Raw genomic sequence first — 27,175 nt, 5'->3', positions numbered from 1 at the left:
AGAATTTAATAAGTCAAAATTAGAAAAGAGCCCTTTCAAATGAGGACAAATTTGACTGGGAGGATAACTAGGCAAGTTGTTAAATTTTAATTGTGTTTTAACAAAATTATCTGAGCTCATAGGTTTAATAGCCACAACAAATCAGGAAATAAAATGCCTCATTATTGTCACCGGTAGATTAAAGTGGCAGAACCTAGGTTTATACAAGTACTAAGGGAAAAGGCTTTTCTTTTGTTTTCACAGTAATGAACACAATCACAAATCCAACAAGAAATGCTTTGTTCCTTAGTCAGACTTGGAAAATGCAGTTCACTTAATGATTTTTTTTTTCTATTTTAAATGATGGATATAGTTAAAAGAGTTGGTTTTTAGTTCTGTACATCCATTTTTATTCCCTTACACTGTTTTCCCGTGCTTCAATCCAGGAATGACTTTTTTTAGTGTCAAACCACACAGTGAAAGTCTCAGCTAAAAAAACCCGTCTCTGTAAACAAATTTGGCACAATTCTTCGTCACTCAATTTGGATCTCTGCAGCCATTTCCTTCAAAACAGACCCTTGCCCACAGGGATGTTTAGACAACAGTAGACTAAATTATTCCCAGGTATTGTCAAGAAAAGAGGCACTGAAATGTGTTGCTTCCAAATAACAGCAAGCCTCTGGAGAGAGCCACTCCAGCAAGCTGTTATCTGTCAGGAAGATCCAAGGCCCTCAGTATCAGTGATTAGCTCCCACAGCTCTGTGGGCTTCGCTGTACATCTGCCACACTCATTGGGAACACACAGTCTTTTAAAAATTGAATCTCCCTGCCAGCTGAGGTGTGTTAATATGTGCCTGCTGCTGCTGCACTGATCATCAGTGCCTAAATCCTAAGGGAACACTTAACAGCTTTCTTCACGGATCTCCCAGTCCTGCTTCGTGGGAAACTCTGGTGACACATTGGCCAAATTTGTTACATAAAGATCACAAGAAGTGATGAAGATTAAGAATTGCACATCTTTATAAGATTATCTGGATTTCAATTATTTAATTTGGTCTCTAGGTCCAGACTGAAACCACTGTTATAGAAATTAAGGACGTGCCATTGTTCCATACTCTCTTGCAAGTTCCTCAGGGTATAATGCACATCAATGCTTCATTACAGCTCCAAATAAACAAAAATAGCCATAACACTGGGTGTTCAACAGCTTACCTTAAGATACAGTTAACAGCAACTTGTCTTTCACTTATGACATCCATCCTGTAGGTTCATGGAATTCTAGAAGGAAAAAAAGGTACAATAGTCAGGTAGCCTTAACTAATCTTTAGGAAGTCATTCCTGTGAAACGATGGAAAAGCAAATATGGGTAGTCTGACAATGATCAGCCACAAAAGCTATCTTTTAGCCCTTGCTCTTGATTTTAAGTTGCTGCTGTACCTTCCCCTCAGTGTGAAGAAAGAAGAAGGGAGCTCAGCAAGACTGGACTGGGAAGAAACATTCTGAACGTGGTGACAGGGACTCGTGTGCAGGACTGAGAGGTCAGTTATGTCCTACACTTCTGATCTTCAATGCTTAATTCCTGATGTATGGACAAGGGATGCAAAGGTAGAGACTCCCTGCACTGCTGTGAGTACCCATTCCATAGGACAAATCTACCTTTCTAATATACGGTATGATTAAATTATTAGGATCTTGATTAGAGTCTGTATAAAGCCCTGATCACTATTACAAATACTTTGTAGGAGCTTTCTTTATGTTCTTATTCTAAACTCAGGCAAGTAACCTCTGCTCATTTAATTTAATTTACTGCTCAACAGTAAATTGTTTCAATCATTGCAAGAACCTTCTTCATTATTAGTCAGCACAAATTACCCCAGTATTTGTTTCACTGGATGCATGTCAAACATCTCTGTGACTTTGTTTTGCTTTCAGTAGTTACGCCACCAGAAATTAAAACCTTTCAGCTCCACACATCATAGTTTCCACAAATTTACCTAGAGATTCTGTGAAACTTACTTCAGTGTAACATGCCAGCATGATTTAATAGAAGAAACAGAGATTGTCACATTTCGTCGCCTTGTATATTTTATGCACGATTGCTTTCCAGATAATATTTATTTTAGTGTAGGAAAATCAACTGAGTAAAATATCAGGAAGCACTGGGCAAAGAAATGTTCTGCTGGGCTGAAGCAGCTGTCAAACATGTCTTGTTAAAAAATCCTGAAAGCCATGTTAGCTGCTACATCTCACTTTTTGTGCACCTCAGCAGTTCTTCGTTCTGGCTGGAAGCGTAAGCTGTGAAATGACTGTTCACAGCATTCCAAGTTTGGCCACAGCCACGGCATCCTGGAATTGTAATAGTGTATTCTTTGGGGTCTATTCAATATTAACTAAGTTTCCAAATGCTTCTGGCCTCAGCAGCCACTAACTGGACCTCGAACTTCCCATTTGTATTCAGTGGTGGGGGGGCTAAACCTGCCATCTGTTTTGACAAATGTTTTCCATTCCCTCTGCATAGCTGTCAGAAAACGAGGCGTATTAGGAGAAGTTCAAGTTGTCTTTTTGAGGCCCCCAAGAATTCTTTGAGTCCTCAGAAATCCCATCAGAACACAGCTAATTGTAATTCTGTTTGCAAAAGATTTTAGTTTGTCATGAAATGCAGGTCTTAATATCTTCCTAGATCCATATCACTTGTTATCTGAGCATCTGTCTACTCTTCATTCCCTTGGGGCAAAAATCTTCACTGAGTGGAAAATCGTAGCTGCAGCAGGCATTAAAAAAAAAAAAAAAAAAGAAAAAGAAAAAGAAAAAGAAAAAAAGACAGCATCGCTTCTACTTGTGTCTTCTGCACTTTTCTTCAATGAAGAGTCCCAGCTCTTAGCAGACCCAAGAGAATTAAGGCAGCTTGGTAAGGGTTACCAGTTATGATCTTAATAAACAAAGAAAGTGTCCAGAAAAAAGTAGTAATGAAAAGCTACAGTTCTTTTGGCTTTTAGTGAGCTTTTCTAGATTCTGTGGAAAAATACATAATAATCAGACACAATTGGTCTTGCATAAATTGCCGCACAAGATGTGCACTTAAAATATTTGGGTTTGAACTGGAGCTGAACGATGAATTGATGCTACCAGTAGAAGAGAATAAAGGAAAGATGAGAAATAAGGATGCCTCACTAAATGAGCTCTTTAAGTTTGAGCAGATGAACCATGTCAGTGTGGAAAAATACTCTTGTATCATTCATGTCACATGTAACAAGACATCCTACCTGTGACTGCTGCCGTGAGCCACAGAGCCACTGTGCACATGAATAAATCAAATGCCATGCTAGACATGCAAGTAAGTTCAAAATACTTGGTTTCAGATCTGTTTCAGATGGGTAATTTATCCACACAAATGTTGCTGTCACTTTTTACAGACTGGACTGTCACTAACAGATTGTAACTAACAAAAGTCAGGAGAGCAATATTCCACATCCTCCTCAGACAGAGCATGTGGGTTTCTGGTCATACTATAGGTTCAGCCACCGTGTACATGCCATGGGTCTGTCTGAAGGATCCTGAGAGATTCCCAGCCTTCCCCTGGCAATCACCCACCCTGCCAGGGCACAACACAGAGGTTTTGTGCATCTTTCCAGATGCACCAGTGGTGCCTGTGCCATCCTGTGCTCCACGAAGCATTAATGATTTCCAGATGTTGGCTCACAGGGTGCTGACACAACTCTTGCACCACTGGAGTATCACACAGCCATAGTATGAGAAGGATCAGGAGCACAAGAGAATTTTACAGCCTTTGGAATCCATAATGACAAGAGCAAAACACAGTGCTGCTCTAACACTGAATTTGCTCAGCATTACTGCCTAGGATCCTGTCCAGATCAGGCTTATGCTGCAGCATCGGAAAGGGAGCAGCCTTTGAACCCACTGTACAGTTTCTACCATTAGCTGCTATACCTGAAATGCTGTGTAATTACTTAAGTAATGTCAGGAATAAATATTAGCAGGTAGGTCTGGATGAAAATGATACAGTCATTTTATATAAAATAGTGAAACCTCATTTTCTCTTTCAATGTATTTGAACACATGAATTTCCTTTCTGGAACACAAAATTCTTCCGTATCTGCCCTTCCTACTTGTCTTCACTTACAAAACCACATTAAGACAAGAGAAAAAGAATAGAAGAAAATTTAAAAATGGGTTATATCACTATTTTTTTAAATCACTATCCGATTAAATGATAAAACATTCTTTAGAAAAAAAAAAGACTGACAAACAGAAAAGTATAATCTAGAACTGGAAAATACAACAACACTAGTATTTAAAGACTTGAGACAGATTTAATGAGGATTAATTGAAGCTTCTCCTAGCCTTTCAGAAAGATTTTAGACCCTGGGAACCTGCTGTTTTTCAGAGATATAATCTTGAATATAAAGAAGATTATAAGGAGTTCTTCACTCATCCCATTTAGAAATTATTCACTCATCTGTGAAAGCAGAGACAACAACTCTGTTGATATAAATGACAATAGAAGCAGCTGCTGATTTGTGGCTGCATTTGTATTTAAAAAGGTGACCACACAACAGCCAGTAAACACAAACCACGAGGAGAGGAGGGAAGCCCAGCGATAGCAACCATAAAGCATTTAAAGGGCAAAACTAAGAAGAAATATGATTTGATCTGTTTTAGTCCATCTGACATTTTTATACCCACATTTAACTAACAGGTAATTCATATTCACACTAATGCAAGCAAGGAAATTTTGAGCTGAAATGTCTTGTTCAAAGCAATAAAAGCTTTATTCACGCTCTGCTTGTACCTCAAACATTTCATAACTTGGCAGCCCTGAGCAAGCGCTCTGAGAGCTGCCAGTCCAATTGCACAGAACAGAATCAGTCAGCATCTGTTCAAAAAATCCTTCCTCTGCTATGGAAAAAAGCAGCTATCATTAAAGTTTTTCCCTCAGAAAAACCTGGCTACACATGAGGGGAAAAATTAGATAGCAAGCTGCATGCAATAGGGAGTTTTAATTTTCCCTTTTTGCCTTCTAAGTAGAAGAGATTCCTTCAAGTGAAGTCCTTTTGCAGATTATAACTTCCTAAAGAGCCACAAGAGGATTTACTCATCCAAGTTCCCTTAATAAAGTCCTGTCCTATTCCGAAACATTCTTAAATGCTGAGATCAGCAGATAGCAAGAACACATGTCAGAAGAGATGTGTTCTTTTTCATTCAGGGGAAGGTACCAGGGAGCACTTTTTCAAGTTAGCTATTTGCAATTTGTCAGAAAGTCTCAGCTTCCCACTTCAAACAACGGTTTCTACAGCTGAATTTCTATGTGTGGACTGTGCTTCATCGAAAACAGAATATAACTGAAAAAAAAAGGAGGATTAAAATATTAGAACAGTATTTTTACCAGCATAGCATTTTTAATAAAATTTCCCATTATCTTGACAAACAAAGAGGCAAACTGATTTCTGAGATGACTTTGTTTATAAAAAGAAAACCAAAGAGAATCCCAAACAGAATGATGTCTTCCCAACCCTAGATCAATTTGCTTAATGACTTAAAGATTGTAAGGAATATTTCTGTAAGGTTTGCATTTAGGCACGACTACAGTTGGGATTCTCACAATACTCATAAGACAAAAAATGTCAGTGTTCCAAACATATGCAATGATTAAATCTTTAAGAATGGCTTCACTGAATCTGAGGACCCCAGGTCTGGTTTTCACAGGTTTTTATTCTAAAAAGAACACTCTGGAGTTGATGTGGTAGTGAGTCTCATTTTCAACTGGGCTGAAACTAATTAAGGCTTCTTTTATATCTTTCCCATGCTAAGGGGAGGATCCTATAGTACCTAAATCTCAGGTAATTTAATGGTCTGTTGGGACAGACCCAGTGTTTTCAGCAGGAAGTACAATTTTAATGCAGCATTTTTTGAAAGCTAAAGATTTTTCCTGAGGATCTTCAGTAAAATAAGCAAATGTGTTTGTTAGCCCAAAATATACTCCATGTACACAGAATTACTTTAATACAGAGTTGGGTCAGCAATAATTCAAAGAAAAGGATGCACAGGATTGAAATGGATAGGAGACCTAGGCCAGGCATTGGGAAGCCTGGCTGAATCAACAATGTGACTAATGGGTGAATCTCAGCTGAGAACACATCTTTGGGAAATGCCACTTTAAAGATGACTGGTGAGAGCAGGAAAACTGATGACTTACTTTGTCAAGAACATCTCTGAATGTCTCTGCAAGCAGAGAGCATTTTCAGGGTCTATGAAAATGAGCCTGTTTTTCTGGGCTGACATCAGTCACTGTCCGTGGGTCGGGCTGTGGGCTGTGTGTGCCCTTGGTGAGCTCATCTTTCCACAACCCCAAAATGTCTTGTGTGATACTGCAGCAGCAGACAGCCAGTTCAGCAAATATTATTCAAGGTCAAACACTTCCAAACAATGTGGAGACAGACACAGCTATCAGAAAAGTCTGGGTTTAATTACAGAATGCTCAAATAATTGATGTCCACATCGGATTACTTCGGGTCCGTGACTTACCTTAACATTTCCATAAGTAATGGGCTGTGTTTAACTAACTGAGCTCATCATCCGTGATTTCAATTTTACTCAGAAGCCCTCTTGAAAGTTTCATTTCTGCTGCCACTTGTGTATGCATTTTCTCTCTGTTAAATGCTAAATTAAACTGATTTGCTTCAGACAGTTCCTGAGGCTAAATTTCCTCAAGGCTCTGGGCTTTCCCTGCTTTAAAAATTAATGGCCTCTCCTAATTAAAATCTAAAGTGGCCTTTAGCCACCACGAAGGTTTTCATGTGCCAGTGTTGTCACTGAAATAATCTCTTCTCACCAGCATCTACCTTCTGTTATGTAATATGTATGACACATCACCCGTCTTCTATCCTATTAGCCTAAATAGAACAAGTTTTCCCATCTTTTCTTGGGTCAGATGAGCTGGTAGAGTCCATCGAGCTATCTTTACGTCCTGGTTTAGGGCAAATTTGGGAGGAAAGCTCCCAGTGGGGTCCCTCTGGAGAGCAAAACCCAAATGGCCCCTCTCCCCAGCTGGTGCAGGAAAAAGAACTTCCTCAGAGAAAAGTCAAAGGTGAAAATAAAGTCATCTCCTTCCTTCACAGAATTTATCGATTCTTATCCTGAAAATTGCTGCCCCTCAAGTCTCTTTCTGTTCTTTGAGACATGTTCCTGCAGGAGAATATTTTGCACCAAATGATGAGCTCATGTTCAGAGCAGCCCTCTCCAAAATTTCCACAAAATTTCCACATTTCCCTTCCACAAAATTCATATGCCAGATGGCATATGAATTATAACCTTCTATCATGGACTTAACAAGCCGTGGGCTGCTGTTGTCACTTCCAGGTTTCAGTGTTGTTTATATGCCACTAATAAAACCTGCTGTTCTTCTTAATAACAGACCAGAAAATTTTAATTTTTGAGGGATACACTTGGCACCCTACTTTCCTTCTCCCTCCTATTACATTCCTGCCATGACTCTCTCCTGTGCTTTTCGAACATAATCAGCAATAGGTCAAATCTTAATATTTTATTGAGATTTTCTTCATACCCTTCTCAGGCAAAATTCTTAAGAGAAGAACTGCATGCCAAAACACTTCTGCTGTATCTGTTCATTACTGAGAAAAGAATTTTTTCCCTCCATGGTTATTATTGTGAAGCAAATTCAGAAGTCCCTGGTGAACAATATGTAAACAGAGCATGCACAATATGAAAATGCATTTAATATTTTATTATATTTTAGATGCCTGTTAGGTATCTCACCCCAGCCAGAAATGTATAATCATGTGCAAGAGGCAGCTTCCTGAATTTGCATGGTTTAGAAATAGCAAAGGAGAAACAACATGGTGAGGGTAATTACTTTTAAACAATATTAGAGCAGAGCTTAGTGGATCAGTGCAGCATCTGCAAAGTCCTGCCCATTAAGAATGGCAAAGCCTTCAGATGAGGCCCTGAAGAACATGAGCTACACAAATTCAGCCTGTTAATTGCAGAGCTTTTATTAAATTAGTTGTCAGATAATTGTGAAGCGGACGTCGGAGTTGGGGCGTCCAGAGCTGCTTGAGAAAGTTCAGGGTATATACAACAAACACTACTGGAACGACCAGAAACAAGGCCCTGTGTCAGCACAGTCCCAGCCCAGGGCTCCTGTGCTTCCCCACAGAGTGAAAGGGAGCCTCAGCACCTGGGGCTGGCAGGGGTGTCCACACTGCTCCCTCTGCGCTGGCCACACCTGGCCCTAGGCATTGGGAGGCCCCAAACGCAGGGAGTGAGTGCAAAGAGAGGTGAGGATGTGCACATCCTTCCTCATCACCTTCCTCCCCCCACAGCAGCATTCAGGACAACAGGCCAAGGGCATTCTTCATCACCATAAAACTGCCCGGCCAGCCCATCTAGGGATGGGATCTCCAAGGAAGTCACTTTAACCTCAAGGCCACACGTACAGCTGTAAAACATCTACACGGCCCAGAGGGAAGGCTCTCTCCTTCAGCCTTCAGGGCGTTTCCCAGCGCAAAGTGCAGCTGTTTGGGCTTTGTGCTGGGAACAGTTTGGAATGAGGGCTTTGGAAACCCTTCACTTTTTAGAGCTATTTGTAAAGTAAAACTGGAACTCACCACAGAAAGTCAGCTAACCCAGCAGTGTGGTTTCCATGCTTCCTCTCAACACACATCAAAGGCAAACCCAAACAAAAAGGCTTTTCTTTGCACTTATAATTGGCACTGAGCAGAGGCTTGTTCTCTCATGCAGGCCCCTGACAGAAAAGTAATCTGATAATGCAAGCTGGAGACAGACAATTCCAAAGAAGTCGTGCACCCCAGCATCTACACAGATGCCTGGCATGGCCAGTGACCTCTTCAAATGGATGAGAAGGTAGGGAAGAGTGGCACATTCAGAGCAGCTTACATCAGCACAGCCTGACAGCTCCAGGAGGGACAGTGTCACTTTGTCACCAAATGCATCCCCCTAACAGCCAGCTCTGCTCCAGCCTCCATCTCCTCACCCACACGTAGGGACAAAGTTATTCTGGCTCCAGGACAGACTATACACTACAGACTTGGATCCTTGAGTTCCAAGTGGCTCTTTTAGGCTCCAACTGCATATTAAATCTTTTTCTCAGAATATTAGTCATGCTTAGGAGACAAATACTGCATGAACACATATGAAGTTCCAACATGCTGCAGCCTTGTATGCAAAGTAGAAGTAAAATCCCAGTCAAGTTGTCAAGTTTCTTTTTACACTGTCTCCCTTTCAATTTCTGGGAGCAGCTCCTTCTTTGCCTTTAGAAATTTCTTCTCTTACTCCATGCACTAATACAATTGGAAGGATATGTATGATGTTGCATATTAAGATGTATGCACAGTACATTCCTTAAATCACACATGAGCTTCCTGAACTGTATTATTTTTCATCTGCTTTTTGAGTAAATAATGCAAGGGGAAAAAAAAAGAAAAAAAAAAAAAAAAAAAAGGCAGCAGCTGTGTTCTTCCAGTGTTTTGGAATGTGTATTTTGGGGTAAGAAAGTATTATGTTGGATTTACTGTACTTTGGACTTTGGTACTTCTGTCTCAGTTACTCAGGATCCAACCTGAATTCCCCCATCCAGGGGGAGGGTGGGAACCACAGTAACCCGTGACATGGTACAAATGATGTCTACAGTGGGCTATGACCAAACAAATCCTACCATCAGTAAGACAACCACTGAAGGATACTAATCGAATTCCATCTTTTCTGTGAATTAAATCAGCTATCCTGACTTTCTTTCCATACACTAGAAGATGTTATATAGATACTGAATTGGTACTGTTTGCTTGAGGTTGCAGCATTTGGTTCTTCAGGGTATTTTGGAGCAACTGCATGCAGAACAGCATAGTGTAGGTTTTGGAGTATTTTCCATAGTGTTAGTGCTTTTAGTCTGATTTTAATTCCTACAGGAATAGTGTTATTTCGTTTAAGAGGGACATCTCTGCAGCACCTCTTCTGGCAGAGACACTCCTTCAGCAATCTCTTGTTTCCATACACATCGGGTCACCTTCTCTCTGGGGTCAGTCCTCCAAACTCTTGTTGGGCCTGGGGAAAGCAGTGTTCTCTTTCTTTTGGACAGTCAAATCACATACCTATAACCCATTTCTTGATGATTTTTGATAATTCAACTCTTTCCTTTTGCAACACTGATATTTTTTCCTCAAATGTTTTCTGCTGTGAACAGGCTGTGAAATACTTTCTGCCTTTAACACACATCACAGGATAAGATCTGTCCTTAGCACAAGGAATTTCAGACTTGGACATCCTATTCAAGCCCCTCAGATTTTCATGCAAGTAGCTTCAGCAACTACTCTGATAACACCAAACATCCTGAAAAACATACCAGCCAATAGAGAGAGGTTCCCCAAAAGTCTCATTCATTGACCCAAAGACTATCCTTTCCCTCAGCCTCTCAAATGTTTGAATCTCTCCATAACCTAAATTGCACAGAGCAGAAGTAATCCTGTGCTCAGAGGAAAGCAGAGCTGAAAGGTCAAACAAATCCCAAGCTAGGCTGCCTCAGGCCTTTCTGCTTCCAAAGGAGTGGCTAATGACTTGTTCTTTGGGAAGACTGGAAAGAGTTCCCATATGAAGGCATGATTAAGAGAAGAAAAATCCTCCACACCAATTACAGCTTCCATGCTTTTGGCCAGAATCCATAGCCCAGCTTCCAGGGGCAGCCCAATGACTTTTCACTTGCCTTATGCTCCACAGGGTCAAAAGGACAGATGCATGCTATCAGCTTGCTATTTTATAAGCTGGAAAAGAGAGAAATTGGATGGGCAGGCTGCCTCAGAAATTTTTTTGGAACATAATTGGCACTAAAAGTTTTCCCAGAAGAAAATGATTCAGGTTTCAAAATTTTCTCAGATTGAGGACTGCACACAAACTATGGTTCTCTCCAGCTCATCATCACTACTGTCTCCAGTGCCATCACAGCTTCAAAAAAAAAAAAATCTCAAAACACAGGAAAATAGAATAAAATTACAAATTCCAGCAATTTTTAGAGCACTGTGCTCTGCATGCTCTCATTTGGCAGCCCACTGCTTTCCAGCACTTGTTATCATGCTCTTCTTTCTGCATTTTTCTACTGCCTTTTTGGGTGACACAATGTCTTGGTTTGGGAAGATAGGTATCTGCCAGGGAAAGCTGGAGCTTCCCTTGGAATGGAGAATGTAAACTACTGCTACTACCAACCCCTTTTTTTCAATTATAATTTTTCAGTTAAAAGCTTTTAGGCAAAAGATTTTGGAAAGAGAAATAGCAGTTCTTTACTGGTATGTATAACAAAGCAAACAAACAAACAAAAAAAAACCCAAAACAAAACCAAAAAAAACCAACTACAGCATTGAAAAAAAAAAACAGTACCAAGAACTTTGAGGATTTTGCTTCACAAAAAAAAACCAAAACAAAAGCAGTTTGGTCTCGGTGCCTCTGCAGGATCCTCAGAGCACCAAACTGGAACAGTGGAAAAGTGCAGGGCTGGTAACTGGGATGGCAGGGTGTCCCAGCAGGGCAGGGTGTCCCAGCAGGGCAGGGGCAGGGTGTCCCCAGCAGGGCAGGGCAGGGTGTCCCAGCAGGGCAGGGTGTCCCAGCAGGAGCAGGGTGTCCCAGCAGGGCAGGGGCAGGGTGTCCCCAGCAGGGCAGGGTGTCCCAGCAGGGCAGGGTGTCCCAGCAGGAGCAGGGTGTCCCAGCAGGGCAGGGTGTCCCAGCAGGGCAGGGTGTCCCAGCAGGGCAGGGCAGGGTGTCCCAGCAGGGCAGGGTGTCCCAGCAGCGCAGGGTGTCCCAGCAGGGGCAGGGTGTCCCCAGCAGGGCAGGGTATCCCAGCAGGGCAGGGTATCCCAGCAGCGCAGGGTGTCCCAGCAGCGCAGGGTGTCCCCAGCAGGGCAGGGTGTCCCAGCAGCGCAGGGTGTCCCCAGCAGGGGCAGGGTGTCCCAGCAGGGCAGGGTGTCCCAGCAGGGCAGGGTGTCCCAGCAGGGCAGGGTGTCCCAGCAGGGCAGGGGCAGGGTGTCCCAGCAGGGCAGGGTGTCCCGGCAGGGCAGGGTGTCCCAGCAGGGCAGGGCAGGGTGTCCCAGCAGCGCAGGGTGTCCCAGCAGGGCAGGGTGTCCCAGCAGGGGCAGGGCAGGGTGTCCCAGCAGGGCAGGGTGTCCCAGCAGGGCAGGGCAGGGTGTCCCAGCAGCGCAGGGTGTCCCAGCAGGGCAGGGTGTCCCAGCAGGGGCAGGGCAGGGTGTCCCAGCAGGGCAGGGTGTCCCAGCAGGGCAGGGCAGGGTGTCCCAGCAGGGCAGGGCAGGGTGTCCCAGCAGGGCAGGGTGTCCCAGCAGGGCAGGGTGTCCCAGCAGGGGCAGGGTGTCCCAGCAGCGCAGGGGCAGGGTGTCCCAGCAGGGGCAGGGTGTCCCGGCAGGGCAGGGGCAGGGTGTCCCAGCAGGGGCAGGGTGTCCCAGCAGGGCAGGGTGTCCCGGCAGGGCAGGGTGTCCCGGCAGGGCAGGGTGTCCCAGCAGGGCAGGGTGTCCCCAGCAGCGCAGGGTGTCCCAGCAGGGGCAGGGCAGGGTGTCCCGGCAGGGCAGGGTGTCCCCAGCAGGGCAGGGTGTCCCAGCAGGGCAGGGCAGGGTGTCCCAGCAGGGGCAGGGCAGGGTGTCCCAGCAGGGCAGGGTGTCCCAGCAGGGGCAGGGTGTCCCAGCAGGGCAGGGTGTCCCAGCAGCGCAGGGCAGGGTGTCCCAGCAGGGCAGGGTGTCCCAGCAGGGCAGGGTGTCCCAGCAGGGCAGCGCAGGGTGTCCCAGCAGGGCAGGGTGTCCCAGCAGGGCAGGGCAGGGTGTCCCAGCAGGGCAGGGTGTCCCAGCAGGACAGGGTGTCCCAGCAGGGCAGGGTGTCCCCAGCAGGAGCAGGGTGTCCCAGCAGCGCAGGGGCAGGGTGTCCCAGCAGGGGCAGGGTGTCCCGGCAGGGCAGGGTGTCCCAGCAGGGCAGGGTGTCCCAGCAGGGCAGGGTGTCCCAGCAGGGGCAGGGTGTCCCAGCAGCGCAGGGCAGGGTGTCCCAGCAGGGGCAGGGTGTCCCAGCAGGGGCAGGGTGTCCCAGCAGGGCAGGGTGTCCCAGCAGGGCAGGGCAGGGTGTCCCAGCAGGAGCAGGGTGTCCCAGCAGGGCAGGGGCAGGGTGTCCCAGCAGGGCAGGGCAGGGTGTCCCAGCAGGGCAGGGTGTCCCAGCAGGGCAGGGTGTCCCGGCAGGGCAGGGTGTCCCAGCAGGGCAGGGTGTCCCAGCAGGAGCAGGGTGTCCCAGCAGGGCAGGGCAGGGTGTCCCAGCAGGGGCAGGGTGTCCCGGCAGGGCAGGGTGTCCCAGCAGGGCAGGGTGTCCCAGCAGGGCAGGGTGTCCCAGCAGGGGCAGGGTGTCCCAGCAGGGCAGGGCAGGGTGTCCCGGCAGGGCAGGGTGTCCCAGCAGGGGCAGGGTGTCCCAGCAGGGCAGGGTGTCCCGGCAGGGCAGGGCAGGGTGTCCCGGCAGGGCAGGGTGTCCCAGCAGGGCAGGGCAGGGTGTCCCAGCAGGGCAGGGTGTCCCAGCAGGGCAGGGCAGGGTGTCCCGGCAGGGCAGGGTGTCCCAGCAGGGCAGGGTGTCCCAGCAGGGCAGGGCAGGGTGTCCCAGCAGGGGCAGGGCAGGGTGTCCCAGCAGGGCAGGGTGTCCCAGCAGGGCAGGGTGTCCCGGCAGGGCAGGGCAGGGGCAGGGTGTCCCAGCAGGGCAGGGCAGGGTGTCCCAGCAGGACAGGGTGTCCCAGCAGGGCAGGGTGACCCAGCAGGGCAGGGTGTCCCAGCAGGGCAGGGGCAGGGTGTCCCAGCAGGACAGGGTGTCCCAGCAGGGCAGGGCAGGGTGTCCCAGCAGGGCAGGGTGTCCCCAGCAGCGCAGGGTGTCCCAGCAGGGGCAGGGCAGGGTGTCCCAGCAGGGCAGGGTGTCCCAGCAGGGCAGGGTGTCCCGGCAGGGCAGGGTGACCCAGCAGGGCAGGGTGTCCCAGCAGGGCAGGGGCAGGGTGTCCCAGCAGGACAGGGTGTCCCAGCAGGGCAGGGCAGGGTGTCCCAGCAGGGCAGGGTGTCCCCAGCAGCGCAGGGTGTCCCAGCAGGGGCAGGGCAGGGTGTCCCAGCAGGGCAGGGTGTCCCGGCAGGGCAGGGTGTCCCGGCAGGGCAGGGCAGGGTGTCCCAGCAGGGCAGGACAGGGTGTCCCAGCAGGGCAGGGTGTCCCAGCAGGGCAGGGGCAGGGTGTCCCAGCAGGGCAGGGGCAGGGTGTCCCAGCAGGGCAGGGGCAGGGTGTCCCAGCAGGGCAGGGTGTCCCGGCAGGGCAGGGTGTCCCGGCAGGGCAGGGTGTCCCAGCAGCGCAGGGGCAGGGTGTCCCAGCAGGAGCAGGGTGTCCCGGCAGGGCAGGGTGTCCCAGCAGCGCAGGGTGTCCCAGCAGGAGCAGGGTGTCCCGGCAGGGCAGGGTGTCCCAGCAGCGCAGGGTGTCCCAGCAGGGCAGGGTGTCCCAGCAGGGGCAGGGTGTCCCAGCAGGGCAGGGTGTCCCAGCAGGGGCAGGGTGTCCCAGCAGGGCAGGGTGTCCCAGCAGGGCAGGGTGTCCCAGCAGGGCAGGGTGTCCCAGCAGGAGCAGGGTGTCCCAGCAGGGCAGGGCAGGGTGTCCCAGCAGGGCAGGGTGTCCCTGCAGGAGCAGGGTGTCCCAGCAGGAGCAGGGTGTCCCAGCAGGGGCAGGGTGTCCCAGCAGGGCAGGGTGTCCCAGCAGGGCAGGGCAGGGTGTCCCAGCAGGGGCAGGGTGTCCCGGCAGGGCAGGGTGTCCCAGCAGGGGCAGGGCAGGGTGTCCCAGCAGGACAGGGTGTCCCAGCAGGGGCAGGGTGTCCCAGCAGGGCAGGGTGTCCCAGCAGGGCAGGGCAGGGTGTCCCAGCAGGGCAGGGTGTCCCAGCAGGGGCAGGGTGTCCCAGCAGGGCAGGGGCAGGGTGTCCCAGCAGGGCAGGGTGTCCCAGCAGCGCAGGGTGTCCCAGCAGGGCAGGGCAGGGTGTCCCAGCAGGGCAGGGTGTCCCAGCAGGGCAGGGGCAGGGTGTCCCAGCAGGGGCAGGGTGTCCCAGCAGGGCAGGGTGTCCCAGCAGGGCAGGACAGGGTGTCCCAGCAGGGCAGGGTGTCCCAGCAGGGCAGGGTGTCCCAGCAGGGCAGGACAGGGTGTCCCAGCAGGGCAGGGTGTCCCGGCAGGGCAGGGTGTCCCAGCAGGGCAGGGCAGGGTGTCCCAGCAGGGGCAGGGTGTCCCGGCAGGGCAGGGTGTCCCAGCAGGGCAGGGTGTCCCCAGCAGCACAGGGTGTCCCAGCAGGGGCAGGGGCAGGGTGTCCCAGCAGGGGCAGGGTGTCCCGGCAGGGCAGGGTGTCCCAGCAGGGGCAGGGCAGGGTGTCCCAGCAGGACAGGGTGTCCCAGCAGGGGCAGGGTGTCCCAGCAGGGCAGGGTGTCCCAGCAGGGCAGGGTGTCCCAGCAGGGCAGGGCAGGGTGTCCCAGCAGGGCAGCGCAGGGTGTCCCAGCAGGGCAGGGTGTCCCAGCAGGGCAGGGGCAGGGTGTCCCAGCAGGGCAGGGTGTCCCAGCAGGGCAGGGGCAGGGTGTCCCAGCAGGGGCAGGGTGTCCCAGCAGGGCAGGGTGTCCCAGCAGGGCAGGACCGGGTGTCCCAGCAGGGCAGGGTGTCCCAGCAGGGCAGGGTGTCCCAGCAGGGCGGGACAGGGTGTCCCAGCAGGGGCAGGGTGTCCCGGCAGGGCAGGGTGTCCCAGCAGGGCAGGGTGTCCCCAGCAGCACAGGGTGTCCCAGCAGGGGCAGGGTGTCCCAGCAGGGCAGGGCAGGGTGTCCCAGCAGGGCAGCGCAGGGTGTCCCAGCAGGGCAGGGTGTCCCAGCAGGGCAGGGGCAGGGTGTCCCAGCAGGGGCAGGGTGTCCCAGCAGGGCAGGGTGTCCCAGCAGGGCAGGACAGGGTGTCCCAGCAGGGCAGGGTGTCCCAGCAGGGCAGGGTGTCCCAGCAGGGCAGGACAGGGTGTCCCAGCAGGGCAGGGTGTCCCGGCAGGGCAGGGTGTCCCAGCAGGGCAGGGTGTCCCCAGCAGCACAGGGTGTCCCAGCAGGGGCAGGGCAGGGTGTCCCAGCAGGGCAGGGGCAGGGTGTCCCAGCAGGGCAGGGTGTCCCCAGCAGCACAGGGTGTCCCAGCAGGGGCAGGGCAGGGTGTCCCAGCAGGGCAGGGGCAGGGTGTCCCAGCAGGGCAGGGTGTCCCCAGCAGCACAGGGTGTCCCAGCAGGGGCAGGGCAGGGTGTCCCAGCAGGGCAGGGGCAGGGTGTCCTCGCAGGGCACTGTGTCCCAGCAGGGCAGGGTGGTGCAGGGTCACTCTGCAGCAGAGGAGCAGTGCTGATGGAACTACGATGGCAGGACAGTGCTGGCCCAGCTCTCGCAGGGCGGCAGAGGAGCTCAGAATTCCAGGGCGAGCAGATGATGCCAGATTGCCCAGGGCTGGACCCCTCCAGAGACAGCGAACACTTTTAGCAGGAGCACCAACCCAGCCGTGCTCTCTTCCCAAATGCTGAAAACCAGAGTGCCAAACTGCCTGAAGCTCTGTCCTTTACCTGCCCCAAAACTTGAGTTATCCCCAACCCCGGCTCCGAGTTTGACCACCCCTTTGGTTTGTCAAATAGTCTTAAGTATGATATCTAGTCTCCTTGGTAACATGGGGAAAAAAATTCTTTAGAGTAAAAAGGAACAAAACCTAACCCCCAACATGCAGCCAGAATTGCTCACATCCATCCCAACATCCAAGGAGTTCTCCAAAGTGAGAGTTTGTGCATTTACTGATGGTTGCCCAATGATGTGGAGAGTTCCAAATCCTGACAGTATTCTAAGTATTGTCAGGTGAGTGGGAAATGTGTGAGTCTATGGTGAGGGCATGAGGATTTTAGTGAACAGAGCGAAGATACACAGTGATAAGGCGCTGTGCTGCAGTACTCAGAGCTGCAGGAATAAATGCAGAAATTTGAGAAGGAACCATCATACTTGTGGCTGCATGTATGAGAACCACAGGCTATGGGTCACTGTTAGGTCCTATCCGTCTTTCAGGGTTTGTCACCAATTTAGTGGATAAAACCCACAGCTCTCATGAGTCTCCTTTTGTCTCATGTAGGGTTTTGGCTGTAGGTTTTTACCTCCACATTATTGAACCCCAGGAGCAGTTCAAGGGTGAGGCAGGAGGAAAGGCTGCAGAAAGTATTTCAATGGCTCCAGCTGGAAGAGCAGCTCCTCTGATAAATATCCGTGTGGCTGCTGTAATTTGCATTAGGTAACATCTTGTTCCATAAAACTCAGAGAAATTATCCCATTTCATTGATGTGATAAAAAGTCATTGGAATCACCCCTGCCTTTTACTGCATGGATCATGAACAAATAGAAATTGGGCCAGTGCTTGAGTCTTGACAAGCACTTGCTGTTTTTTCACTCACTGGCTTTATACAGCTGTGATCAGCACCATGTTAGGGAAGAGTGGAGCTGGTACAGATATTTCCAGTTCACCAGCAGTAATTAGATCTGTGAGCATGAATATAAATCTAAGGATCTGACACCCAAATGGTTGCTTCTGGGTGTATTTCTATTTACTGTCTCAAGAGTCTTCTTTAATCTCTTGTAAAACTGTGTATCCCATTCACATTAAACCCTGGGATAAATTTCTTCTCTTTCCGCTTCATGCCCATGGGAATGATTTGGCTGCATTACACATCAGTTCCAAGGGCATGATCCACAGATACCAGAAATGACAAGAACTTACCTGAGCAGTAAACAGCCAGCACAGCCAAGGTCACACACACCTTTAATTTAATTTAATTTAAGTGGCTGAGCCTCAGCCCCTCCAAGCAGACAACCAAATATCCAGTTTGCCTTAGCAGAATTTAAGAGATTTACAAGTGGCATTTCCTTACAAGAGCACTAATACATTATTTCTCAATTACATTCTGTATTTTGACACGGTTTAACAGAGTGGGAGGACAACAGAATTGCATCTTGTGAGGGAAGATTACAGCAGGCAACAATCAGAACATGGGTGTGACTGCAGCCCTTTGCCTTTTTTTTTTTTTTTTCCAAAGCAAAAGTTTGTCAGAAATAACTGGAAAATGGATAGTGAGAGGATGAACAGCCTGCAGGAAGACTCAAAACCAGGATAAACAACATAGTGCAGTCAATAGCTTGCATGTTCTGCTATTTCTTCATCCATATTAAGAGTCAAGTATCGATTACCCGTAACATCCAGCACATTTTACAGAGTATCTCCAGGAGTCCTTAAATCACAAACACACCCCTGACATGCTCCTGAATTAAAAAAAAAAAAAAGATAGCAACTATTCCTAGAGAACAGCAGCAGTGGACAAAAGCAAAACTGAAAAAAACTAAAGCCTTCTGTAATATCTTTAAAAACTGTTTTTGGAACAAGGAATGTAAATTCATTAATCAGAAGTTAAGCTTCAAGAGACAAGTGAAAATACCATCAAGTAGTATAGGAAGCTCTAATATTTAATATTTTAAGTAAAAGGCAAAAGGAATGTTTCCAGTTGAAGCTGGAACACAAATTTGCTTTGTAACTTGGGGCCGTGTCTTGTCTCCTTTGTGCCTCTGTGAGCCCAGCTGGAAAGTGTAATAATAAATTAAGGAACACAAAAACAAAAAGCAGGCCTGCAATGAGATCCAGCTGCTCCATTAAACTGCCGTTCCCCTCAAACACCTTCCAAACCATAGCTAAATGGCAATACGCCTGACAGCTGCATTTGGGGCATGCCTGTGAAACCATGGAGCAGTCTTTATCTGTTTTCCAACAATTAGAAGCTACCATGCCTCTTCAGGACCTGGAACCACATTAGCTCCTTCTATCCATAACAGGGTAATTAGAACAGAAATACACTGATGCCACCTGGAGATTAAAGGATCATACACTCCAAGATTCTCTGTTTGCACAGTAACTTATTGTGGGGTTTACCTTGGCCAGGCAACGTGCACGCTGAGACTGCTGCATGTCACATGCAATTCAATCTTTCCACTGTTACCCTGTGTTCTCCTGGCTTTTTGATGCCTTGCCCTCTCTGAACTTTGCACGGGGTTTTCTTGTCTTTACCTGGTTAGATCACACCATTTTTCAAAGGCAGTATATTGTTATTGCATGTACTTACAACATGGTGATTGGAGCTGAATCTGGGAGTACAGAAATTATTCTCAATGTCATTATCTCAAGGTGTTTTAGTCAGAATTTTCGCTGGATATACTTTAGTTGCACAAAACAAATAAGCAGAAAATGGGAGAAAACTGTAGGACTGTCGTGTAACTAAAGACTGATACCATAATAGACACAGAAGAAATTAAACTTGCCTAAGTGTCTGCAACACCACTGCTTTGTGTCTGTGGTGTTTGGCTTTGCTACAGCACCTTCATTTCTAGCACCATTTTTACCACTTCTGTAAGGAGGCATTTGTCCTAAATTTGCCCTAAATTTGGGGGAAGAAATTTTTTCCAGGGTTTAATCTGAATGAGATATACAGTTTTACAAGAGATTAAAGAAGACTCTTGAGACAGTAAATAGAAACACACCCAGAAGCAACCATTTGGGTGTCAGGTCTTTAGATTTATATTCATGCTCACAGAGCTACCCAACACTCGAACCCCTGCAGAACACATTTGTCAGTTTTGTTGGCTCAGATTGCCCTGCTAGGATCTCAAAGTGAAGAACACGACAGGGGCTCCCTCAGAAGCAGTTTCTTCTCAGATGTTAAGGACATGCCTGTGAAGCTCTGAGTACTGTCCAAGCAGTATTCCACTGCTAATAAAAGTGCTCGGTTGAAGTGTGACACCTACAGAGGTATATAAAGGGTTCCCAGAGCATCCCATAAAATGAGGAATTCCTAATGCTGACCTTACTGCAACTTGGGAGAAGTGCTGCTGAGCCCTGCTGGCGTCCTTGAAGGTTATTTTCTTGCCTCAATAGGAAAAAAATCCTAGTGAATAACTTTACCATTTTTCTCTGAAAAGGTTACAACCTCAGGATAGGCCAGAAGCAAATACTTCACTCAGAACTCATCACCATCTCTTTTCTAGGTGAACACAGTGCTCCACATGCTCTTATTTCTTATTGCTGGTAACAGGATACACCGGCTTCAGGAGATTTCAAGCTCACCACATGATAATTGCCATTTTCTTTAAAACACCCATCACCACTTCAGTAGATTATCAGGCTCACAGCTGAAATGACAGAATGTGGTCGCTTCCCAAAGGACACGGAGAGTGTTAAAACATGACATTGCCAAGTGGCAAATGACAAAAGACAGCCAAGGGAATGGGAACTGATTCGCACCAACTGGAATGAAAGAAGCGCAGTCACTGCCACGCTGAGATCCAGCAGAGGCCCTAAGGCTGCTTTTTTTCCATAGGAATATGCCTTCTCCCATTCCCATTCTGCAATTCCCAGACCTTGCAGGGGAAGGTCCCCAGCTGCAGCGCCACCGCTCATTGCCACCTGCTGGCTGAGGATGTTTAATACAGCCCACCTTGACTCCTGAGCCTGGGACAGTTCCTTTGGAGGGAATTTTCTGAGTTTCCTCGCTCTTACAGACCAGCCCCTTCCCGTGATCCTGCATGCGAGTGCACTAAACGCCCACACCAGCGACTGCAACAGCAGCTACATTTCTATTTACCAGAAATATCTGAGGTAGCATGTTGCTAAAGAAATTCCCTGCTTCTAAAGCAATGTGAAATCACAGTATAAGTTTCCAGCAGCTAAGCACAACCCCCTGAACTGGGACCTGCACCTCAGCAGCTGCCCAATCCTTACATTTTAGCACATTGAAAAACGTTATAGATTACTCAAAATAAGGTCACAGGCATTTGCTAAGATACTTTCATCTCTGCTCTGCATATGACTTACTAACTTTGAATTAAACTGAAAGAAGAAAATTGATACGAGCAAAAAATGAGCTCCATTTTTATGACAGCCTGAATCTTGACCCTTAGAATCCAATACAGTTTTCTTACAGCATCCTAAAAATTACTACATACCCCTTTGTATCTGTATTTCTCAAGCTGGTCTTCCCCTAACCCACCCCATGCAAAACTGGGCAGCTGAATAGTTGTGGACAGACAATTGCCAGTTCAGCTGCCAAAAAGAATGCCCTTTAAAAGACAAAGCCAGATGTGAATACCAAACTGTGCAAGTGCCCAAGGGAAAATAATAAAATCATAGGCTTGACCTTGCTCCACCCATTCATTTTGGGCAGAGCTTGCCTAGAAAAGTTAATAGGTTTGACCTCAGTTTCAAGAGATGAACCTAGATCATGTGGAGCAGGGCTTTTGATGTCAGGAAAGTTATGCCTGATTTACCCCAGCCTAGCCAATGCTAGAATCTAGCCTGAGGGTAAAAGCATCTTTTAAATTACCCAGGCTAGTCCTCCCCTGTGCAGGTTTCTAGCCACGCCACAGTGGCTCTTCTCCAGTATTTCCTGTGACTTGGAATATTTCATTGTTTCCTCCTGGTCACAGTGCAGGAGAGATGCTCAGGGTCACAGTTATCATGGGACAGTGAAGGGAGCTTTTCTTGCAGACTCCTCATATGATCCCCTTTTCCTGCATTGTCTTCTAAGTGTTTACATCTCCAGCTCAGCAGAACCAGGGAAACCCACTGGGTGGGATAACCTGCATCTTCTCCAAGACTGGAAAGTCAGCGAGTAGTTCTGAAGTAAAAATTGTGAGAGATGAAGACACGGGTTGTATGTACTTTGGTGATCTTGAAAATCAGGATTCTCCTGCCAGCCAGAGGGATTCATGCAAGCCTAACTATGCAGGGAAGGAATACATTAGTGACAGAAGGGGTAATGATGGAGCAGAAAACCCCCCTAGATCAAGTAAACAGAAAGCAAGCTCATTATTAGTTTTGCCTGCCAAAATATCTTCCTATACCTGCCCCTCCGGATATTTTAGTAAATTACATTCCAGAGTGGTTTTTTCTCCCTATGGAACCACATGGAAGATTTCCTTTCCTTTGCTGTGAAGCTCAGTGCAGGAAAGCCAAGTGTGCTGGAAAAGGCTTTCAGGCACACACTGGCAGATGCACAATCCCTGGTCACAGCTCTGGTCCCAAAGCCTTTTGAAGACTGCCTGGGAGCTGAATTGAGTGGCTGCACTGAGCACATTTCCCTGGGGCTCAACAGAGAGGCACTGGACAGGCTGGGAAAGAATATGACTGCAAAAGGCCACAAGCAGCATATTCTAATGTCGACATTAGCCCTGCCTGGAGCAGAGGAATGAGACTAAATCACTTCCTGAAATCCCTTCCAACATAAATATTCAGAGATATTACCAACATCTTTAAAATTTCACATTTTTTTAAAAATATTACTTAAACACGAACAGCAGAGCAGAACCTCTCCAGAAATAAGCTGTGCACTATTAATAAGCATACTGTAATAAAAACATTAAGTGATCCTTCAGTGACCATTAAACACATAATTATGCACTTTCCTACAAACAGCAATGAAACTGAGCACTAAATACTACAGGCAGAACAAAATCCTTTAGCATAGATGCCTTGAAAGTTCATCATTAAAATAAAAACAAAGAACATTTGTTCTCTCTACAAGGGGTGCCATGTGAAGACCTCATTCCCACATTTCTACTAGACACTGCTTTAGCAGAAATTAACTCTGCTTAGGAGAGCAGAGTTACATATAAAGCTTTCTTAGGAGTTGCTGGAGAGATCTTTGCTAATGGAGAATACTGCAGTAGACTCACAGGCTTTGTTTGCAGCTTGTACAATTAGCAACACAAAATGCTAGACAATGAGGAAGTAATACTGTAAAGAATATTGTTTTCTGGTGAGGCAGACTAAGTTCCTTTTGTGATACCTTAACCTGGATTTGTTTGCTTTATCACTGCTTGTGTGCCCTGCAGCTCTCTGTTATCAGATTTTTCCACGGGCTGTCTCAGTCACTGGGGTGACTTACAGTGCTCCTGCTGCAAGCACAGATTCATGGATGAAGCCTGCCACAGGAAGTGGAAAAGTCTGTCTATGATCCGTTTTCTCAATTAATGTTGCTTTGCTTCATGCACAACACCAGCCAGTCAGTAAACAACTGCTTCCAAAGATGGGTAGACACCTGAGGGTGGGAATGGACTCTATGATTTATCTTAATCACACAGAATACATCTGTCTCAGCCAGAAAGGCCAGTATTTCTGTGACAGAGGTTTCAGTTATACACCCCACCCCAAACAACCAAAACTTCCTGCTGACACAGAGCTACATAAAATGTAATAACAAGTTCCTTCTAATTTCAATTTGATCAGCATATGTGTCTAACTTTCCCCCCTGTGTGGTGTCTCCCCTAGAGGAATACATAAAATGAGCTCATGCACCTTGCACTTCCAGCTGCCTGGTGTTCTTTCTCTAGTAGGAGTCCAGCTAGCCTTAAGCCAATAAAGAAATAAATATTGCCAGTCTTGCTGCCCTCTCTCCGTGCTGCCCAACTTGCAGTGACATCACAGCGACGGCTCCCAGCACTGGGAGATGATGGGAAAGTATAAACAGTGCTCCATCTGCAGTCCATGTGCTCTCCTTATGAAAAAGGGACCAAAACAAGCCCGTGACTGATGGTTGGTTTCCACAGTTTGGTGGCAACAGCTTTGCAAATGAACTATTTCAGGCGGGAGCTGGTAGCAGTTATTTGATAAAATGCAGCAGGGCTGATAATACATGAGCAGTTTTTTAAACGGGGACTTTGTAAATGATAGGACTCAAGGACAAACTTGTCAGGTCAAATCTGCCCCAGGTGCTGAATGTGTAAAAGCTGAGAGGTAGAGATTACTGCAGGGAAGATTAATGACACTATTACCATGATTCTGTGGAGCTACATGGCTCCGCTCAGAGGAAAAGTTTGGGCTGCAGGCATAGGAAATGAAGTCTGGGTATGCTCTAGGCATATTTTTGTTCCCTTTCGTGTACAGAGATATTTTATTTCAGAGTTAATCAAATATACTCAAGCTGTACGAGTGAACTTTAAAAATGAACACATTTTAAAAATTCTTTCAGCTGATGAATCAGTTAGAAGGTAAAATCAGCACAGGTTTGCCTCAAAATCCCTTCTATTTAACGTTACCCAGCTAACCTGTGCTGAAAGCACAAAATACTCACAGCAATACGCACAGCTGCTCCCTGTAACAGAAGATGTTTTCCCTGCTGCTGCAATGCAGCAAAATGAGTCTGTGATATTTTAAATTATTATTATAATAATTTAAAATGTGTAAAGCCGAGCTCTGATTCTCTGTGGGAAGACCATTCTATAGCACATCAGGTGTGAGGTACTCCTCTATGGAGAATACACTTTTTGTGTCAAACAATAAGACGACTTGAAGCCATTGTGGACAATATTCTTTCCTTGTGAAATCAGCCAAGACTCTTCTAATTTCATTACTTCACTCATTTATGCTGGCTGAAATGATGGCACCCGAGGGAGAAAGGGCCACCCAGAGAGAAGGCCAAAAAGGTTTTTGCTCCCATGACTTCAATTCATCCTTCATTCACAGCTGGTCCTCTTGCAGCCAACATGGTCAAGAAAAATTTTGAGATTTGCTTTTCAGCTCATCTTCCTGTCATTCAACAATTTCAGGTTCAGGGACAAGAAGCAGTTTAGGGGGAAACTGAATTGTGAGAACACAACCCAAATGTTCCTGAGTTTAATGGAAAGTTCACTGAATTCAGTTCACTGAGCTATTTTCCAGTCATCCCTCAGTTTCCAGAGATGGATAAATAATTCAGTCAAACATAAACATAATAAATTTTGAAATCTGTTGAATAAAGGAGCCTTTTTTTCCTCCTGATCATGGCCTGAGGTTTTTTATGGGTTAGTGGAATTGCATTGTGATTAAAACACTGCACATCACCAGAGCAACATCCTGTTCCCAGGTCAGCCCATGAGGATTGTTCCTTGCTATCAGTTTGCTAGGTTCCTGAATATTCATGGGCCTTATTCTCTTCAGATTAGCCTGAACTCCTGCACTAACTCTGGAGACCAGGCTGTGAATATGCATTACTCAGATTTCTCATCTGCAAAAGGGTGTTTCTTTACATCACAGAGGCATGAGAAGCATGAATCAAAACACATCCCAGGTAGGGAGGGCTTTTGAAGAAAGGGCTGTGTAGGGGCTGTGCGAATTTATCTGGTTGTTGCAGGGGTTCTCCTCCCTTTTGCCCCCACTGGAAGTTCCTGGCACGTGATGTGGCCATAATTGTATGCCAGGACTTTTCTTGACTGAAGCTGCTTCTATTTCAGAGTATTATAGGAAGGTAAAGAAGGAGCCTGTTGGTGTTCAAAGTTCAGTGCTGCATCTCCATTCATCTCTCAAGTACCTTGCAGAGCTCCTAATTAAAAGCTTGAAGTTCTGTACTAATTCATTAAAATATTTATTTTACAGCCTTTCGTTCCTTCTTTTTGCAATGAGCAACTGGAATTACATCTTTTGTTTTTACTAAACCTTGACTCACAATGGCAACCAGCACGTAATCTCCCCTTTCCAGGTGGGAACTCTTCATTGCAATCCCCCTGTGCACACCAGAAATGCAGAAGGATGAATGAAGGCAGTGACAATGCTAAGCCGTGTGCCACGTTTTGTCTGGGTATGAAATTTCAGGATATCTGCTAAAACCCCAAATGGCAGAGTAACTCCATCCCCCTCTCCTATCCTCATAATTATTTACAGGGAACCATCAGGAGACTGCGTGTCATAATATCCATTCATACTTGCAAACCCCAAACAAGGAGAGAGCTGAGCCAGGACTAAGTCAAAACACACAGAGAAAGAGACAAGTACATCTGGCTGGGAATAAACAGCCAGCTTTTTGCTTCCTCTCCTGGAAACTTTCTCGACTTTTGTTCTATCTCAGTTTATCCTTTCAGAGATGGAATGGCCTGCTTTAGCACTTGTGTGGCAGTTCAAAGCACCCTCAGATTGGGGTGTCATTAAAGTCTTAAATGTTCCAGAGCAAAAGCAGAACTGATTTTCAGAGCTGACAACCCACTGCTGTACAGATGAGCACAGGCTGAAGGAAAGAACCCTGATTGTATAATCAGTTCTCCATCTAAAGCCAGTAGCACCAGGGGTAAGAATGATGAGCATTCCTCACCGCTCTTCTGAGGTTGGAAGCACGCTGCATCGTAATGAAAGGGAGCTCAGGGAAATGTACACAGCAAACAGAATCAAACTGGAAAGGCTGTTTGCCTCCAGAACAGACTTTGGGAATTCATGCTAGAAACCTTCATTTATTTTATCTGTCTCCATGCCATGGTAACTTGCTGTGGATTTTTAAGTACAATAAAAAAGTTCAGTTTATTCTTCTCCGAGGTTATTCTAATGGAGTCATTCATCCTCTTTCAACAAAATTGCAACAGAACATCACAGAAACATTTACTGGAGCGGCTGAAGAATGGTAAACAGAAAGAGACTTAGGATTTAATAGCAATATTTGTCATATTTGTCATAGATGAGTAGGTACATTCAGTTATTTCCACTGACTCCTCTAATCCTAAACTTATGCTCCAGACAGAGTTCTCAAAGGTATTTTTACTAAAAGGAATGAGTTTTCTCAAAATTCACTCAATCATGTTTTAAAACTTCATATAGAAAAAAACTGCTACAGAAAAGTAAAACAAAACCAAATTTTATCTAATGTTTTAAGAAAAAAGATTTTTCTGATAATCGATTATTCTAAAATTAAGTCATGTACAGCAGAAACATGAGGGGTATTTACAAGGTAAATGCTACCAGAAAGATAAAATCTAAGTATAATTTGTAACTTTCAGTGATCTGTATATGGCCTTTATTTTGTTAATTACAATAATTTAGCATTAACTCAAAGAAATTAGTTTTGCAATTTTGTGTTTCTTAGTTATAGCTCCCATCTCTCTCCTAGCTGAGGCAACTGAGCTTTCTTACAGAAAGGATCTCCAAAGGTTTCTGTAGCTCACAAATCCTTCAGCAGCAGCTCCATGTTTGTTTAATTACTCTACAGTAATAACAACTGTACAGTAATTAAAATAACAAACAATAAAACAGCATTTCAAGAAAAGGTGAGAGCTTGCTTTTGCAGATTTCCTCTGCACATCTGCCC

At 46.9% G+C, this 27,175-nt stretch overlaps 1 long non-coding RNA gene across 1 annotated transcript in view; it reads left to right on the top strand.

The window, feature by feature from the left end:
• The window catches only part of LOC136360804 (uncharacterized), a 54,608-nt gene that overhangs the window by 1,279 nt on the left and 26,154 nt on the right, over positions 1–27,175 (top strand). Inside the window, exon 2 of the long non-coding RNA XR_010743511.1 lies at positions 1,428–1,517. This is a non-coding gene — a long non-coding RNA (uncharacterized lncRNA). The remainder of the gene's footprint in view (positions 1–1,427; positions 1,518–27,175) is intronic.

The sequence above is a fragment of the Sylvia atricapilla genome, chromosome 4 (genome assembly GCF_009819655.1).
Source record: "Sylvia atricapilla isolate bSylAtr1 chromosome 4, bSylAtr1.pri, whole genome shotgun sequence".
Classification (NCBI taxonomy): domain Eukaryota; kingdom Metazoa; phylum Chordata; class Aves; order Passeriformes; family Sylviidae; genus Sylvia; species Sylvia atricapilla.
Note: the sequence above shows the minus strand (reverse complement) of the source record. Positions and strands in the feature narration are given on the sequence as shown.